The sequence below is a fragment of the Cupressus sempervirens genome, chromosome 5 (genome assembly GCF_028749045.1).
Source record: "Cupressus sempervirens isolate cs-2001-9-10 chromosome 5, ASM2874904v1, whole genome shotgun sequence".
Lineage (NCBI taxonomy): Eukaryota > Viridiplantae > Streptophyta > Pinopsida > Cupressales > Cupressaceae > Cupressus > Cupressus sempervirens.
In genome coordinates this window covers 267401290-267418349 of record NC_143122.1, presented here as the reverse complement: position 1 = coordinate 267418349, position 17060 = coordinate 267401290, and positions in this window count along the sequence as shown.

The following is a 17060-nucleotide window of genomic DNA, read 5'->3' as shown; positions in this document are numbered from 1 at the left end:
CACTCATCATTTTCCTAAAGTAATTAAGGCTCATGGTGAAAGGATCACAAAAGAAAATCCTCATGCAATCTTGCCAAATTTTAACTTTATGAAAGAAAATCAGTTGGCCTTCCTACCCGCATAGATTCATTAAGGCCATGCCACTTTTTATAATGATTCATATGATGTTATGAGAAGTATGCTCGCATTCCATCATCACTTGAGTTTATGATATAGTTTGGTTGACATCCTTCCATTTGATTATTCATGTGATATTGTGGCCAAATTTTGTCAACTCATCTACCACTCCATTCCCTTCATGGTAAATGTGATCCACATGGATCTCTTGACACCCCTCCATCAACTTGTTGATTTCCTTTATTATCATTTTGATCTTTCAACTACTTTGGTGCTCTCCTTTAACTGCTTTAATAATCAACATTGAATCCCCCTCAATTGCTAATCTATTAATTCCTCTAGCCCTTGCAATTCTAATTCTGTACAGAAGAGCCAGGGCTCCCACTTTGTTGTTTGATTCCCCTACATAGTTTCCAATATAAGCAACCACCAACTCCCCCATACTATTCTGGAAGACACCCCTAGCTATATTGCTTTGAGCCATGGTCGACCCATCAAAATTAAGTTTAATCCATGTTTTAGGAAGGGGGTGCCACACTGTTCTATTCCTAGCCACTACATTAGTGTTATCAAACTATGCCACCATTAGGCCTAAGTCCTAAGTGGACACCCACTTCATATCAAGTTTTCTTAGGGGGTTCGGGGGGGAGGGGGGGGTTTCCATTGCCAAAACCACCTGCATTCCTTTAATATTCTAGTATAATGCTAGGCTACTACCAAACTAGTAGTGGCATTGTCCCTAAAGATTATGTTATTTCACTCCTTCCACATTTTCCACGAGACATACTAGGGGATTATTCTCCATAGGGTTTTGAGATATGGGTGATTTGATAGCCATCCTAGTGAACAAATTGTTGTAAGTTCACATTAGCACACCACTGGGCCTCCCATAATACAAGGACCATCCTCCAAACATCTGACATGAAAGAGTAGTGGATGAGAAGGCATAGGATAGATTCCACTTCTTTGTAGTATAAAACACATTAGTTAGCTAGCTGAAACCCTCTCCTTTGAAGATTATCAATTATGACGATAGTCCTATGTGAGGTCATCCACCAAAAGAAATTTATTTTTGGCATGATCCATGAGTGTCAAAATTTCCTCCAATCCCCCTGGGCTATATCCCCCCCTTAGAAAACAAGGATAAGCTAATTTCACCATGAAGTCACCTGACCATAAGAAATTTCTTTGGATTTTTTCAAGAATGTCTCTATATGTACTTGGGAGTTTAAAGATAGAGAGAAAATACACTAGAATTCCCAACAAAGAGGCTGAGAGAAGCTAGAGTTTCCCTACACTACCTAGGATCTTTCCTTTCCATCTTGCCAACTTTCTCAAACAATGTTCAACCAAGCCATTCCAGTACTAATTGGAGACTTCTTTAATTGTGATTGGGAGGCCAATATAGATATACATAAGACTTTCCTCTCGGAATTTTGATGCATTACAAGGTAGGAGAATCCCCAAAGGAGATGTCCTAGCTCCCAACAAATAACCACAACTCCATATTCATAAAATAATTGATTACATGCAATGTGTTGGGCTATAAGGCCTTTTCGGTTAGGGTCAAATACAATTTTTTTTTACAATATTAGTTCTACAAAATCTCACAAGATCCAATTTACAATCCCAATCCCAGCTAGTCTAGATCCACAACTAGATAAGAACACCAAGAAGAATCCATATTTGTACCCTCAGGTCCACTAAGCAATCCTCTAGTTCTCAAGATGTGCATATTAGCTCTTCAATAGTTTGCATCTACCCTTAATCCTATTTTCCAAGTTGGATGATAAAATGACTAAAGACTCCATAATACCCCCTATTTATACCCAACTAAGCCACAAGTCAACCCAATTCATTACAAATTAAATAAAATCCCTTACATTAAATATATGTTGAGCCACAATTCAGCTACAACACAAATTAAATACCTCTATATAAATTAAATACCAAGGTCAACTCGCAGACAACTTGGCACCAACATGAACCAAGTCCAAGCTGAGGATCATCAAATTCCCAAGCATTTCCAAGCTCCCAGAGCTTGTTAAGCTCACAAACCATGTTGAGATCCATAGACAATGTTGAACTCCACAGACCATGTTGAGCTCCATAGATCATGCCGAGCTCCATAGTGTATGTCGAGCTCCTAGTGTTTGCTGAACACTAGTATCTGCTAAGTTCCACAACTTTAAGCCAAAATCCCTCCAAACATGTAGGATTGCAAGAAAGCCTAGGATGATCCTACATCAATCACCCCAAGTTTGAAAAGATGTTCTCATTAGTTGGAAGAAAATATTCTAGGATTTAGCACATAAATTCCAAATTGGTTCTTCACATACATATTCTCTAGGTTTTCAACATGTACACTCTTTCCCTTGTTCCACTTTTTCTTCTTCACATCCATCTTTGTTGTACCGTAGATTTATTTTCTACACCAATCTCTACCCCTTTTAGAATCCTTCATCTCAACTTGGCTACCAATACTTAGGTTTGTTCTACCAAGCTTGTCATTCTGAAAAGGAATTAGGGAAAACTTCTTGCTATCTTTCTCAATAGTAAACACATTCTTGACACAATCATGCACAACCCTACAATCATACTATCAAGTTCTACCAAAAAAAATATGACAACTATTCATGTTCACAATATCACAAAAAAATTGATCCTTATACTGCCCAATCTAGAAATCAACAAGGCACTACTCCCTCACATCCAAAGCATGCTCACCTTTCAACCAACCAATCCTATAAGGATAAGGATGTCCCACTCTCTTCAAACCAAGTTTTCAAACCATCTCCTTAGTAGAAAGGTTATCAGTACTACCACCATCCATAATCACCTTGTAGAATTTACCACCAAACTTAAAATGAGTCTTGAACAAACTAGTCCTTTGACAAGAATCTAGTCTCCTCTGACCAACTAATATTTGTTAAGCTAGCAAACTCTCTCCTAGCTCAGGTTGGCTATCTTGGATGAAAACCTCATTCATAATAGTAGCTTTCGTACCATGAGGACATTCAAAAAATTTATGCCCTTCTTCACCATATCTAAAATAATTACCACTAAACCCACCTCTATTTTTCCTTCTCTTCTAATCAATAGGTTTTGGTTCACCTTTAGTACTTAGTTTAGCCTTTGCTAAGTTATCCTACTTCTCCTTCCCTCTAGCATTACCTTCACTTTTCCTCTTCAACTTATCTTCTAGCTTCATAACATACTTATAAGCATCCTCAAATAAAGAAATATTTAGCATACCAACCTCATCATAATATTAAATCTCAAACCATTAATTTATAGAGCTACATTTTCTTTTTACAATTCTCTATAACCAAACTAAATAGTCAACTTGTAGAACTCCTCAGTATAATCCTTCATAGTCATATCCTTCTATTTTAGACTCTATAATCTCTTAAACAAATCAAGTCCATAATAAATAGGAATGAACTTAGCCTTCAACTTAGTCACCATCAATCTCCATCTAGAGTTCTTCATTTCATCTTCTTCTTCTCTATCTCTCTACAATTCTTTCCACCAAAGAACATGTTCCTTCAACTTAGTATGTGCCAACCTTACTCTAAGTGGATCCTTAATATCATCAAGCTCAAAGTATTCTTCCAATTCACCAATCTAATCAATTAGTTCTTCAAGAGTCAAAGTACCTAAGAAATTAGGAACCTCCATTTTATGCTTCAGCTTCAAGTGAGATCCAGGTCTAGCAAATTGACTAGACCTAGTTCCAATAGGTCTCTCCACATGATTATTTATTTCCTCACCACTCGATCTAGAAACTCCAAAGTCTTAAAAAACTTCCTCATAACTCCCTTCAATACCCACATGCCTAGGTACACCACCTAAAACACTCACAATTTTAGAAATCATGTCACTCTTCATTAATGCAATCTCAGATCTAAATTCTTCTGTAATCTTGCCTAAGATCCTTTCTTCCATAGCATCACTAAGATCATCAATTGTCCTAGGGTCTAATCTTCTTGGAGGCATCTTCCAAAATTTTTGAAAACCCTAAGCAATGGATACACCAATCAAGAAGATCAATCAACTCCACAAGATCAACCTTCTCCAACCCCAAGATCTTAGTGCAAATTGCCAAAACTTTGGTGATTAGTTCACACTCTCAAGAACAAAATTCACTTTGATACCACTTGATGCAATGCAAGGTAGGAGAATCCCTAAAGGATATGTCCTATCCCCCATCAAATAACCACACAATAAAAACAAAACAAAAAAGAAAGATCTAATACTAATTCACAACTCTTTATTCATAAAATAATTTATTACATGTAATGTGTCAAGCTATAAGGCCTTCCCGATTAGGGCCAAATATAAAAAAATATTAAAATATTAGTTTTGCAGGATCCAACTTATAATCCCAATCCCAACTAGTCCATATCCACAACTAGATAAGAACACCAAGAAGAATCTACACTTGTACCATTAGGTCTACCAAGCAATCCTCTAGTTCTCAAGTCATTTCTACTAAATCTTCAATAGTTGACATATACCCTTCATCCTTTCTCCAAGTTGGATGATAAAATGACTAAAGACTCCATAATACCCCCCTACGTATACCCAAATAAGCCACAAGTTGGCTACAAGGAAAATTAAATACTCCTACATAAATTAAATTCCAAGGTCAGCTCACAAACAGCTTGGCACCAATAGGAACCAAGACCAAGCTAACCATTAGCAATTTCCCAAGGATTTTTGAGCTCCTAGAGCATGCTAAGCTCCCAGAGCATGTAGAGATCCAAGACTATGCCAAGATCCATAGACCATGTCAAGCTCCATAGACCATGCTGAGAACCATAGAACATGTTGAGCTCCATAGTGTATGTTGAGCTCATAGTGTCTGTCGAACACCAGTATTTGTCAAGCTCCACAAATTCAAGCCAAAATCCCTCCAGACATGAAGGATTGCAAAAAAGTCTAGGATTCTCCTACATCACAGTCTAATATTTTGGTCACCTTTTCTCTCAAAATAGTGTTCATGTTGAAAAAATACACTTTTCTTTTTTGATAGTTTATGCATTGTCTTGAAACCATCTCATACTGATTAAGAATTTCTTTCAACTCCCTAGAATCATGGACTAAAGATATGCCAAATAAGAAGGTTTCATCAAAAAAATGTTAGATAATCTATGGTAGGCAGAGGGATGCAAGTTTGATGCCTTTTATTTTGCTAGAGATAGCCATGGCCACTAAATTTTTGCTCAACACCTCCGCCATAATGATGAATATGTAAGGTGATAGGGGGTCACCTTGTCATAGACCTTGGGAGGAATAAAAAATATGCCAAGGGCCTAATTAACAAGAACCAAAAATGTGATAGTGTTCACAGTGATCCTGATAATTCTAATAACATTCTCATTTGAATCCTAATTTATTTAGGATATCAAAAAGAAATTCCCTCTTGACCTTATCACAAGCCTTGGAAATATCAAGTTTAAGGGCCATACCTAGGTTCTTTCTCCTTTCCATAGAGAGAATCACCTCATGTGTGGTTATGACTACATCAAGAATCTATCATCGTAGCACAAAACCATTCTAGTGTAGTCCTATAAATCTATCAAGTAGGGGTTTGATGTGCTTAACCATAATCTTGGCAAGGACTTTATAGATTGTGTTCCAAAGACTAATGGGTCTAAGATCTTCTAGATGTATAGGATCGTCTATCTTAGGCAGTAGAACTATGAATGTCTAGTTAAGTTCCTTCAACAACTTGCTAGTTTTGACAAAGCCATTTTCCACATGAACCACATCATACTTAACAATATGCCAAAATTCCTATAAAAAAAAGGCTGAGTGAAACCCATCAAGTCTTGAGGCTTTGTACTAACTCATTTTGAACACTTCCTTTCTTACCTCTTCCTCATTGACCTTACCATTCATGGACTAATTCATCTAGTTATTCACTACTGGATTAATTGACCTTAAAATACTTTCTTGAATATTACTACTAACTTGAATGACTGGGGGGTTGTACATTTCTTGGAAATAGTTATTGGCCCTATCTTCTATCTCCTCTACTTCCATTATCTCTTGACCATTATCATCAACCAAAAGGTTTATGGTGCTCATCTTTTTTCTCCTTGACGTTGATCTATGGAATAAGGTCATATTTTGGTCACCTTCCTCTAACCATTGAACCCTAGATCTCTACTTCCAAAAGATTTCCTCCTAATTAAAAAGGGTTTTCCACCTATCTCAACACTCCCTCTCCTCATGTTGATGTTAAATGTTAGAATTACCATGTGCCAAACAATTTTGAAGAGATTCCAACTTATTTTTAGTAGTATTATTTTCCTTAATAATGTATCCAAATGAAGATTTTCTCCATCCTCTAACCTCTTTGTAGAATCTTTCAAATTTCCTACCAATACAAAATATAGTTGTTCCTTCAACTAGATTATTCCACCACTACACAATACAATCCTTGAACTCCTAGTGTGAGTGCCACATGATTCCATACTTAAAGGACCTTCATTTGGTAGTTTGATTTTTTGTCCATGAGAAAATCAGCATAGAGTGGTCTGAGATGGTCCTATATATCCACCTTTGAGGAGGTATGTTGGAGAATGTCCCAACCAGTTGAGATGAGGACCCTATCAAGCCTAACATGGATTTGATTTTTCCCAATCTATTGTTAGACTGAGTGAAAGCAGGACCTTAGAGAACAATATCAATCAAGTCATTCCTCCTAAGGAATCCCTCCAACTCATGCATACTTTTAGAAAATCCTCCAAGCCCCCAATTTTCTCCAAAGGGTAGAGAGGGGCATTAAATTCACAATACACAATATGTTTTCCTATCTCATTGCATCAGCCACTTTAGTTGCCTTGTCCCAAACAACTAGGTTACCATTTTGAGTATTGGGGACATAGAAGTTAAACAAATTCTAGCTACTATCTTGGGAGGTGAAACCCATCACCACAAAATGTATATTGAGGAGGACCATCGAGTTAACCACCTTATTTGAGTTCCACACCATTGTAATGCCACCAAAAGTACTAATTGCACCACTATAAGAAAATTTGGCACCTAGCCAAATGTAAGTAGCCATTATAGAGAAAATATGCTCTACCATTTTCACTTCCTGCAAAAGAATCTATATGCAAGAAAACCTAACCTATTAAGAGCATGCGTAAACAAGCAAACATTAGTTGTACATGCATATCAAATATCCAAAAAAAAAAAAAATACAACCAAACCTATGCTTGAGTTTTACAACTAATACAACTGAGAAGAAATGTCCCCACATAACCTCAAAGAAACTCAACAAAGTGCACCCATAAGAGGCCTTGTTGGTGTGCTTTAGATTGGAGGGATGTGAATGTACTCTCCCAAAAACAACTATTGAATCCCAATATGTTTAAAAATGAAATGCAAAGTATGTGAACTAACTAGATATGAAGAGAATATTTCAAACAATGACTATGGATACAACTATGTTCAAAACACTCAAGGAAGGTGAATATGGATGCAAGAAAATAAACTAAGTTAATAATACAAATGCGAATGCGAATGAACTAGCAACTACCAAAGGTTAGTACAATGCATAAAATCTCTAAAAGCTCTAGAACTATACTAGTATGATAACAATGCAAAATGAGGGAGATGAAAAATCCTTGAGACAAGGGCTCTATTTATAAGTTTGAGAGATGCAAGGCATTGGAGAGGTGGCATCTATGTGGTATCCACATATGTACCACAAGGGAGAAATATGGGCTAGAAAAAGCCATGCAAAAGTTAAAAATAGCCTTTATCGTTGAGAGGCTCAAAGTGTGCTCCCACATGTGTGAGCAACCTTGGGGAAAGTATTAGGGGAAAAAAGTGTAAGAGTACCTCTTTGGAGAGTTTAATGAAAGGAGGCTCCTTGAGCCTTGTGTTGCTCACACATGTGTTAGCAACCACTTAGTTTCTAAAGAGGATTAAAAGTTGTTTAGGATAATAAAATGAGATTAATTAATGGATAGGCTTACAAGGATGAGAGTGATGGGTGTAGAATAGGTTTTAGGATGGGATTAAGATTAAATTAAACAAGATTTAACTTAATCATAGGATTAAAGAAATTAATAAAGTTGAGGGAATAAAACGAATTATAATTTATTTAAAAGGTGATTCATGGAGCACTATGTATTAAATAAATTTAATTAAATAATTAGAAGAATATAAAAAATATAATTAATTAATAAATAAATAACTAAAATATCAAAGGAAATACTAAATAAATTAATATAGCATTTGGGACAATTTTAAGCTTCTACATTTTGCCCCTCTTTGATGTGGTGTCATAACGACATTATATCAAAGAAAAGAAAATATAGGTTTCCCTATAGAAGATAGGAGTCCTAAGAGTTGTGTCATGATGATGCCAGGGGAGGAGGGTGCAACCTTGTGACAATAGAGCAAAAAATAAATTTTGCATATTTTTTGCGAAAAGGAGTAGAAGAAAAGAAATGGTAGGGAAAAGGCATATATAAACATTTTGCATGACTTGAGGATGAATAGGGGTCAACATAGTCACACAAAGGGTACAAGCTCAAAAGGGGACCTTGGAGGGCCTATATAAGCTTCCCAGGGGCTCAAGGAAGAGTCATTTGCACACCTAGAGAACATAGAATCAAAGTGAAGAATGGATCCCATCAAAAGACTATAGCTTGAAGAGCACGTCTAGGAGCACCAGAGGTTAGTTGACATGGGTCCACCAGTAAGTCAACCATCCATACTTATCAAATTTTTGATTACGTATTTAATTGTACCATTTATTGCATATTAAATAGGGTGAAAATGGGATCAAGGCAGAAACGACAATTCTTCACTCTGTCATCTCTGTAGATGACAAAACTAGGTTATAGGTAGTATGAAGATTACAAGATTCATCATGTCATCTTGGAAGATGATAGTATTCATCTTGTCATTTTTGTAGATGCCAATAGAGTGAAAATTAGGTTAGGATACAGGGTCAGTGATGACAATCTCTATGTCATCATCTTTGTAGATGACACTCTAGAAGTTGTGATGGGAAAACCAATGTCTGCGTAGCCACAAAGATGCCAGATTAGCATCTGTATGGTTTTTCATCTTTGTTGATCCATGTTTATGTGGATTGGCATCTCTGCTAATCCACAACTATGTGGATTGGTGTCTTTGTCAATTTGGATGAATCGACATAATCGAGTGATAGGATGATCATGGGGGGGGGATGAGGTAGGACACCCCATGCTAAGATAAGAAAAAAAAAGGAAAACAAATGATATATTAACCATTGCATGTCTATGCTACAGATGGTGATGGTGGCATTTCAATCATGAGAGCACTGCCCAGCTATGATGGTGCTAGGAGAGACACTCACAAAGGTAGAGTAGGGTCACATAAGATTATGTGGTTTGAAGAACATCCACGAGTGGCCTAATCTAAGAGCACACTCAACGTATCTTTTGGAACTGATAGAGCGGTGGCATACACCAACTTCAAGCTTTTGTCTACCTACTAGAGAGGCAAAAATTACTCTTCTCAATGTGTGGTAGATTCTCAGTGTGCTAATCTACAAGAGATATCCAAAGTATGTATTAGAGGGTGAAGATCCCTATTTATGAGAGTGCTTTGGGTGTCAATGTTAAAAGCTACCAATCTAGAGATCATGGTTGATATTGAGGGAGGAATTAGAGTAGAGGTTACCAAGACTTGCTCCCTATCTGGCCTCACTGATATGGAGGATGGTGCTAGACCATGTTGGGCTTGGGTTTTCGATTGGCTGGACACAAGTGTTGAGCACTCTATTACAAGATGACAATGTGGTCTTCTATTGGGGCCAAACTATCTTGGCCGAGCTATATCATGATCTACGCATATGTGCCTATAAGACATAGTGGACCATAGGTCCAGGATTGACATTACTGATGGTGTGGTCATGAGAACACATCGGGATGACATGTCAAATTATGAGGGAAGAGACTTGATAGTAGAGCAAGATGTATGCATGTTTATATAGGCCACTGATCCAATATATGTCAATTAAGTTAGTCTCATCATGTTTGATTGGATACCATATGACAACGGTGAGTGGTGGGGGGTGGGGGGGGGGGGGGGGGGGGGGCAACATTAGCAACAACAAGAGAGGATGATAGTGAGGATCAGCTCTACCTCCCATATACACAAATAGTTTGTTAGTTGATCAGCCAAACTATTCATATTGTTATGCGGTACATTCCTTCTAGGGTGCAGTGACACTTTAGGAAGGTTTAGGATGCTATGCCCAATAGATTTCTATATCCAATCGTATCCCAAGAGTATGGGAGATTATGGGTCATGGAATCACACTGAGATTGGCCAAGATGTCATGGTGCGGTATGTAGCTAAAGCCCTGGGTGCATGGATAGGATTAGGAAGATGTAGGGATGACACTTGTATACACACAGTGGTGGGTGGCCCATCAGCCAGTGCGACTCACAATATCAGGAGTGCCACTAGTAGTAGAGTAGGCATAGGGTGAGGGAGATGGGGCAGGAGATGGGGGATAGGTAGCAGTGGTACCAACACTATGGCAAGGAGCACAATAGGGTCCTTGAGGGTGTAGAATCCATTAGAAGAGAGGACCGATACCAACAGGGGCACCATTAGGGCAGGAGCCATAACTAGGGCCATAGGTATAGGGACCACAGGTACAGAAACCATAAGGGCCACCTCTATAGGCAGATGTAGATATAGTAAGGGCTAAGTGGGATAGCCTCCAGATAGAGGTTGCCCAACTATAGGCTAAGGTATAGATAGAACAACTGAGGGTAAACAATGCCTAGGAGGCCTTGGTAGCACTACAGGATAGGATAGATGTAGGAGAGTTTAGTGATATTATCTTGCAGGCAGAGATGGATGAGCTTGTTAAGATAGACACTCTATGATAGGAGATGGCCACCCTATGGACAAAGAGGGAGACTCATCAGAGGTAGGTAGATGAGTATCATGGCTATTGCGATATTACTCGATAGATGGTACAAGCTAGGAGGATGATGATTGTGATGTAGAAGGCCATGACTACATGCTAATATGAGGCATGAGCTATGTGAGAGATAACCCACTATAGGTCTTTGTACCATGATGTCATGCCAAAAAATCAACATCAGGAAAATTTTTGGGATGCATCTAGCTCATGGACCATGGGGGCGACCAAAGATTAGAGCCATCAGTTGGACAAAGAAGGCCTCCATGAGGATGAGGTACAAGAGGGGCTGGACCCTCACAACTAGCTCCATGATTTTTATAGTGAGTAGTTTTGACGCAGTGGTGCAAATGTAGCAAGTTTTTGATGATGCGTTATGCACGATGTACTAAATGATTCTTTTGTATACAGACTATACATGGACACTTCTTCTTCTTTTTATATGACGTGGTTTGATGAGCCTATGTGTATATGGATGATGGTCTCTAATGCATGTGATGTTTATGATGTTGTTACTGACATTGTAATACAAAATGTGTGTGATGTTATGTTTCCTATGATGCATATATGATGACTAATGTGTGGATGATGCAAGTCCTATGGTGATATATGAGATGTATGCATTTTGTTATAATGTATATACCTAATTGATTAATGTAATGAATAATGGGATCTAATAATGAATGAAAAGTCTAATGCAATGAATGTACTAATATGACAATGAATGTATCCTAAATGAGAATGTCAGTAACAAAAAAGATACTAATTATGAATGAAAAATTAAAGGATGCAAACTTAAAGTCTAAATGTGAAATATGAAACTGTAATATGAATGAACCTAATGAATGGACATGTGTCAATTTTTTCACCTATAGGAATCAAGTAGGTTAGCATAGGAGGGGGAATAAATAGAACCATTGTCTCAAGTAGGGTGTAATGACATCCTATACTACATGAATCCTAGCTACATGATACTGAGGGATCCAATTGTGTTTATATGGGAGAGCACACCTTAATTTGATTTTGCAAGAGTTATGGACCATATCCTATAGAAGCATAGATGACAAGGTTCTTTTGTGTGGACTAGACTCTTGACACAATTGATACTTTAGGAAAATAGATGTAGTTTTCATAGTCATGATGGAATAAATGTCATATATGCCTTGGAGACATCTAGGCACACCCAAAGTCTTTTTAGGGATCTTTGTGGAAAGTGTTCTAACCTGTTACCCCTAGTGAGAAATCCATAACCATAACTAAAAAATGACATATATGTACTAAAGCATAAAAAATAGAGCATACCACAAATGACACACGTAGTCAATTGGAGCCATTTAGGTGATACCAAAAAATGGAAGATCAAGGCATGCAGTAAAAGGCTACTACTAACACACAAAATGAAATCAACAAAAAAGAGATCACATGACCAAGTAGTCATTTAGTCGATAGTTCCTACCAAGAACATTAATTCCCAAAGATGAAGGTTTTAATACCATGTATAGGAAGGATTCATCCTATCAAATTTTGTTTTTCTAATTTTGTTGTCGCAAATGTTGTTTGGCAAGGGCTATGAAAAGAAAAAATTTATTGAATTGTTTTGTTGGAAATATAAGAGGAGTAACAAAGAGGGGATGGGTGAATCAATTACTATAAAATAAATCCAAAATCCCTTTAGATGTCAATATAAAATGAACTCTAAAAACTTAATACTGTTGATGCTCGGTAAACACATAGAATGTTGTAACTCGGTAAATGCTGATTGCACTCAATAATGAATTAACTTTTCAGATGTTAAGATGTTTTTTATAAGAAAAATAGGTTTTGAAGGGAGCCTAAAACCCTTTATAGATCAAGAAATTTTCAATGAAGCCCTAACCAAACAAAATGTTAGACCTAAGGTGAAACAGGTCACCAAACAAGACACAGTGACTAGGGTGGCATCATAGATAGCACACTACTCTTTAGACACATAAACAAGTTTTGAGTGGGCACCTAAAACCCCAAACAAGTTTTGAAGGGAACTTGAAACCCTAAAAAAAAGAACCACTGAAGCTGAAATGAGTCACCAAACAAAAGGTGACGTATGTGGCAACACAAATAAAATAGAACACTACATCCACAAAATAGGTTTTGACTAGGAACCTAAAACCCCCTGATGAGACACACTACAAAGAACTAAAGGCCAAAAGATAGTACAGAGACAACTAGCAAAAAGCTAGGTATTGGACTTTCCTTTAGAACTCTTCTAATTAGACCATAGTGCCATATCAAAAGTGGGATTGGATGGCTTGACATTTTTTCCTTTTACTATAGTCCATCCATCCTCCACCAAACCAGTAGCCTTCTACCACTTAAAATTAGAAGAGGAAGTGATAGCAATAGCATCACCTAGAAAAGGAACCATAGGAGGAACTTCCTCAGAAATACCAAAAACTAGAACAACAAAATCAGATGGGCCAACAACCACCACTTCCAACTTCGGATCCACCAACAAAACAAGAGTGGACAGAAAAACAAAGGCATCAATAGAGTTTATGCTAGAATCTAGGATAGCAAAATCCAAGGATGAACTAGCTACCATCATAGAAGGAGCCAAAGGAGGGGACAGACTAAATGAGATATCAACAGAATCCACACTAGAAGCTAGGATAGTAGAATCTAGAGATGGACTGGCTACCACCATAAAAGGGGCTAGAGGAGGATCCTTCCCTAGAGAAGATAATTTCTGAGAAATAATAGTAGAATCTTCCACTAAAGTTTCTTGTAGAGAGTCATCATTCCCCCTAGAAGGGACCTTTTGGAATGTGTAGTGGTCTTCTGATACCCCCTTCCACCAAGAAGGAGACATTTTTGGTCTAAATTTATCAGAAGAGCACTTGGTAGTTAGGTGACCAATCAAGTGGAAATTCCTACAGTGGAAGGGGATGCCCTTATAGTCTAGAAGAATATTCCAAGAACCAAGAGGAAAGTCCAACAAAATTATTTCTAGGAGTCACTTAGAAATGTTGATCTCAACCAGTATGCAAGCATATATTGTCTGAAACACTTTGGAAGTAGCCCTGTCAATCATCAAAAAGTCTCCAAGGGTATTCCCCACCTCCCTCAAGATAGATCATCACCAAAGATGAAGGGGGATATTTAGTAGCCTTACCCACAGAGGGAACTTATTAAAAGTTTCTATCAATGGTTTGAAATCCTTGTGCCAAATTTTAGCCATCAAGGGAAACTTCCCATTCCAAGAAATGTTGTTGCTAAAAATAACATTTCTTTCTTCAACAATATCAAATTTCACAACAAAAGAACCCCTCACCAAAGGGTAAATCTAGGCAGTCTCCGAGATGAAGGGCTCCCAAACATGGGAAATCCATGCATGCAAATCTGAAAGAGAAAGCTAAAAACCCTTAAAATGAAAGATAGCAGTAATGTCCTCAAATTCTACCATATTGATAGAGATCTTATCAACTATAGTAGAATTTAAAACAAGCCTTTTTGGGTTACATACCAAAACTAGCACAGTGTCATGGAGCCTTGAATGCACAATATCACAAAACCCTAGACACACCATCTAACCACCAATATAGGCCTCATAGGCTACCATGTTAGCATAGGAAATGGTTGAACCACCCACAACACTTGTTGAGAAAGTATTCCCTCTAGGATCAAGAGAAACCCTAGCTTGACAAGTAAAAGCAAAAGTGATCATAGTAAAGTTAGATGTAGGAGTAGAAGCCGAAGTGACCAACAAAGAACAAGCCGAATCTAGGTGCAAGAGATAGTGCTAGACTTAGAAGCCAAAGCTAAAGATAGGCATAGAAGCCAAATGCAAAGCTAAAGAAAGTCATAAGACATAGGAGCCAGACATGGGAGCCAAAGTTAGATGCTAAAGCTAGACACAAGGAACCCTTAATCATAGTCACCATAAAGTTAGATGCAAGAAACCCTAAATCATAGCTGCCATAAAGCCAAATGCAAGAGTGGAAGCCAGATGCTAAAGCTAGACACATGAGCCAGACATAGGAGCCAAAGCCAGATGCTGAAGCTAAATGTAGGAAACCCTAAATCATAGTCGCCATAAAGCCAAACATAGGAGCTAAGTGTAAAAATTTTATTAACAAAATTTGGTTGCATGTTACTGGTAGTTTTTCTCAAGTTGGATTTCCATGTAAAATCCTTATGTCAAAATTTTATTAACCCTTGGTTGTAAGCACTATAGGAAAGAAGCCCCATTATTTCACTAAGGATCAATGGAAAAACATTCTGAATTAAGATCCATAGTAGAGAATGGACTTGTGGGGACTTGAACCTTGGTTGTAGGCCCTACAGGCAAGAAGCCCCACCATTTCACCAAAGAGACAAGCCCTGTAGATCTTAAGATGTTATCAATGATTATAATTACTTAATCTTAATTGAAAGTATAAAATAAATAGCATGAACACATATGACACCAAGATTTAAAGTGAAAACCCAATTTGGAAAAAACCACCAATTGTAACTAGTTATTGTTTTTCACTCTTCTGAAGTGAGCCTTGTTAGGATCCAACCCTATTAAATGTTATATAACACACTATTAGGTGTGACCCTATTAAAGGATTTAATCACCCTATTAGGAGTGGCCTTATTAGAGGTCTTTAAACAATTCAATAGAATTGGCACCTTGTTAGAGGATTTGCAAATAGTTGTTAAGCCAAGTTCTCCCTCTTTGACATCTCTTCATAGTACTTCTCCCTCTTTGTAATAACAAAAATTTCTTTGACATATGACAATAAACTTCTCCCTCTTTGACTACACATTCCAAAGGCAACAATTATAATAATATTAATGTACCTTAAGTACTGATTCATTTGCAATATGCCTTTGTCAATATTGTATCAACTCTTTGATCTTCAACTTTCTCTAGTTGATGCAATACTAAACTTCATTTAGTGAACTTTAGATAGGGGAATAACCCCTAGCTTACCTCTTAGATACATAAATGCATCCTTAGGTAATGGCTTGGTAAATATGTCTACAATTTTCTCTTTTGTATTTACATATTCCAATCTGAATTCTTTATCCTGCATCAATTCTCTAAAGAAGTGATATTTTATAGCAATGTGCTTTGTTTTGGTATGCGTCACTAGGTTCTTTGATATATTGATTGCACTAGTGTTATCACAATATATGACTATTGAATCCTTAATCTCTACCTTCATTGCTTCCAAAAATTGTTTGAATCAAACAATGTTAGAACAATTAACTACTATTGCCACATATTCTGCCTCTGCTATGGATTGAGAGATACAATTTTGTTTCTTACTTTGCCAAGACACTAATATTTTACCAAGAAAGAATTCTCCACCACTAGTATTTTTCTATCATCAAGACTTTCTGCCCAATTAGCATCAGTAAAGACCTTCAAGTCTAGATTGCCTCCAAGTTTTTACCATAAGCCATAGTCGTTAATGCCTTTTAGATATCTCAAGATTCTCTTGATTGCCATCATATGGTTTTCTCTAGGATTTGCTAAGAATCTTGCTACTATACCAACTACTAATGCAATGTCAAGTCTTATATGCACTACATACTACAATTTTTGAATCATTGATCTATATGTGGTCTGATCTACTTCTTTAGAATCATCATTTTTCAAAAGCTTATGTCTAGTAGACATAGGGGTTCCAACTAGTCTTGAATCTTCCATTCCAAATTTCTTTAGTATCTCTTTGATGTATTTGGATTGAGTGATGTAGATACCATCTTTCTTCTATTGAATCTATAATTCAACAAAGAATTTTATCTCTCCAAACGTAGACATTTCAAATTCCTTGTTCATTTCTTCTAAAAATATTTTGCACAAGTCTTCATTTCTTGTGAATAAAGTGTCATCAATGAATATTTCTGCCAACATGATCCTTTTCTCTTGTCCTTCTTTGATATACATGCTATTGTTATCATTTATTCTTTTAAAACCAATCTGTATCAAATAGTTATGTAGTCTCTCATACCAGGC